Below are 2,950 nucleotides of genomic sequence, written 5' to 3' on the forward strand. Positions count from 1 at the left end.
ACTGGAATGAATTCCTTTTTGTTAAAGAAAATTATTTCATGCGGGCTGGACCGCATTTCTACATATGCCGTCCAAAAAAAGTCTTAAAGCATCCATCTGGACGCTAGTAGGTGTTGCATCTTAAAAATAAAAAATAAAAAATAAAAAAATAAATGGAAATTAACGGTCTAAATTTTTTTTACTAGAATAATTATTTTTAGTTTTTAAAAAAAAATTATTTTTCATATTCATAATTTCTAAACATTTAATCTGATTAAATGTCCTTAAAAATTACGTGTTAAAATCCATCTCAAAAATAGATTTATTAAGAGGCCTTCTACATATGCGGGCTTGACCGCGTAAATATGGGATTTATTTATTAATCTTTGTTTTTGAGAGCACATATATTGCAGGCTCCCGTCAGTGCTGTGGGGTAGCACGTACACTTACTCCGATCTGGTGGAGCGAGGAATTCCTTTATCTGAAAATTGGAATGCCGAAAATGGCAACTTTAACGGTAAATCCCCTGGAGAAGAGTGTCCCAACGTTGGAGTGCCTCCACTTGATCATCTCCACCTCCATATGCATGTGGATATCAGCAGATAAAATAATTTTAGGTCTTAAAAAATAAAGCATCTCATAATAAGCTATTTGGATAGGATATTATTAAGATTTTTAAGTATTTATAAATATGCTCACTCTGTATAACTTTAAAATTTTAAATTTCATAACTAGGGATTAAAATAGAATTTCAATTGTCATGAGATTTCTGATACCACAACTCATCTCCTAAAAATTTTTAAAGGTGCGTCTCATAAACAGTATCAGGTTTCTCTAAAGAGACTCAGTGTCCATTAAACATATGAATATATAGACTTGTCTTTTATAAACAAATTACATATGACAATAATATAAATAAATCACATACACATAAACTATACCCAGATTTACCATAAAATACAAGACATGTGTCTATATATATGATGATTACAATATAAACTTTCAATATCAACCTGATAAACAATATATACTTTCCTTTCACACTCTCCCTCAAACTGAAGATGTTATGAGGGAGAGCAGTTGGAGTTTGAACACTACTTCTGGAAACAAGTGTTAACAGATATGGGAACAGCCACATCTAGGCTCATGGTCCCGGTTATATTATTTCCCGAGACATTGTTGACTTTGAGCCTCACATGAATAAAGACAGTAAATGGTACATCAGTACTGAGGAATGGCCCCATGCTAAATACCCGCCATGGGCTCATCTGAAAGTAATATCAGGATCAACTTGAGTTCTTTCAAAACTGCTTGAGAAACATGGATATTTCTTGAGGAAATTTATAATCAGACTAACTGAGCACGAAAGTACCAGCTAGTTCAAGAACTTTGCTCCTTCAAACAGGGAGAGCAATCAATTCAAGATTTTTACTCCACCATAAAGTCACTTTGGGATGCTCTTGCAATGATGGAATCTGCAATTGAACATGGTCCTACCGTAGAAATCATCACCAAATCTCGAGAGGACTTTCATGTTATTGAATTCTTAATAGCACTGTGTCCAGAATTTGAGAGTGTTAGAAATGGTCTGGTCCACATAAGCTCGCTCCCCACCTTGAATCAAGCTCTCTTTGAGCGAATTGCAAAAGAAACAAAGATCTAATCCTAACTCAAGTTTTAAAGGAAACACTATGTTTGTGGCAACTCGACCTTATAAGTTTAATGTGCTTAAACAAAATCAGCGCAATTCGCATTATCTTCCTCCCAAGAACATGCAATCCATCAGATGTAACTACTGTAAAGAACTGGGATATTTCGAACATACTTACCCAAATAAGAAGAAACTCGTCTTTACTGGTGTTGTTGATACAAGCCAACCATTGATTCAGCACACACTAACTCAAATTGGCGGTCCCAGTCCTACTCTTGCTTTACCATCGGTGACATTGACCTTGGAACAAGTACAATCTATGCTTTCCCAATCACATCTGGCCTCAGAGCCCACCCCCACCTTTAAGGTAACTTTGTTTCTACCTCTTGGCTGCTTGACTCTGGTGCTTCTCACTATATGACCTTCAATGTGTCAATCTTAGTTGATTGTAAGTCTTTTTCTAATAATATCTATACTACTTATGGGACGACTACGAAAATATCCAAAATAGGCTCTATATCTCTTACTTCTGACCTTTTTGGTAAATTCAGAATTTCTAATGTTTACTATGTTCCTTCTCTTGCCATGAATTTATTATCAGTCGATCAAAGTACCTGTTCCAATTGTAATGTTGTTTTTTTTCCATATTCTTGTTACATACAGGATCAGCAATCAAGGCAATTGATTAGGACTGAGCGTAAAGTTGGCAATTTGTACTACCTGGACTATCTGCATATGGCAAACTCTTCTGTCTGTGTTGTTTCTACTGTTGATGACACATCCATGTGGCATCAACGTCTTGGTCACATTTCTGCTTCTCATTTACAATCTTTATTTTCTTGAAATGTGCTTGATCCTATTAAACATAAATTGTTTATTGACCTCCAACATTGTGCAATTTGCAAAATAGCTAAGTCTCATGCTTTACCTTTTTCTTATAGTACTTCGGTTTTTCCTTTTATGTTTGAACGTATTCATACTAATGTGTGGGGTCTTGCACCTATTCCATCTAATTGAGGGTCTCATTATTTTGTAACTTTTATTGATGATCATATTCGTTATGCATGGGTTTTTTTTATGAATACTCACACTAAACTTTTTCAAATCTTCACTCAGTTTTATTCATATGTCGAAACCCAGTTCTCTACTAAAATCAAAGCCCTGCGCTTAAATTCTAGAAGGGAATATGTCAATGGGTTGCTTAAGCAATTCTTGGTTAATCACAACATTCAACACTACAAAACATGTCCTTATACACCAGAACAAAATGGTATTGCTGAACATAAAAATCATCATATCTTAAAAACCACAAGATCCCTT

Source organism: Amborella trichopoda, chromosome 9 (genome assembly GCF_054954075.1).
Source record: "Amborella trichopoda isolate Santa Cruz 75 chromosome 9, AtrichopodaSantaCruz75HAP2 v2.0, whole genome shotgun sequence".
Classification (NCBI taxonomy): domain Eukaryota; kingdom Viridiplantae; phylum Streptophyta; class Magnoliopsida; order Amborellales; family Amborellaceae; genus Amborella; species Amborella trichopoda.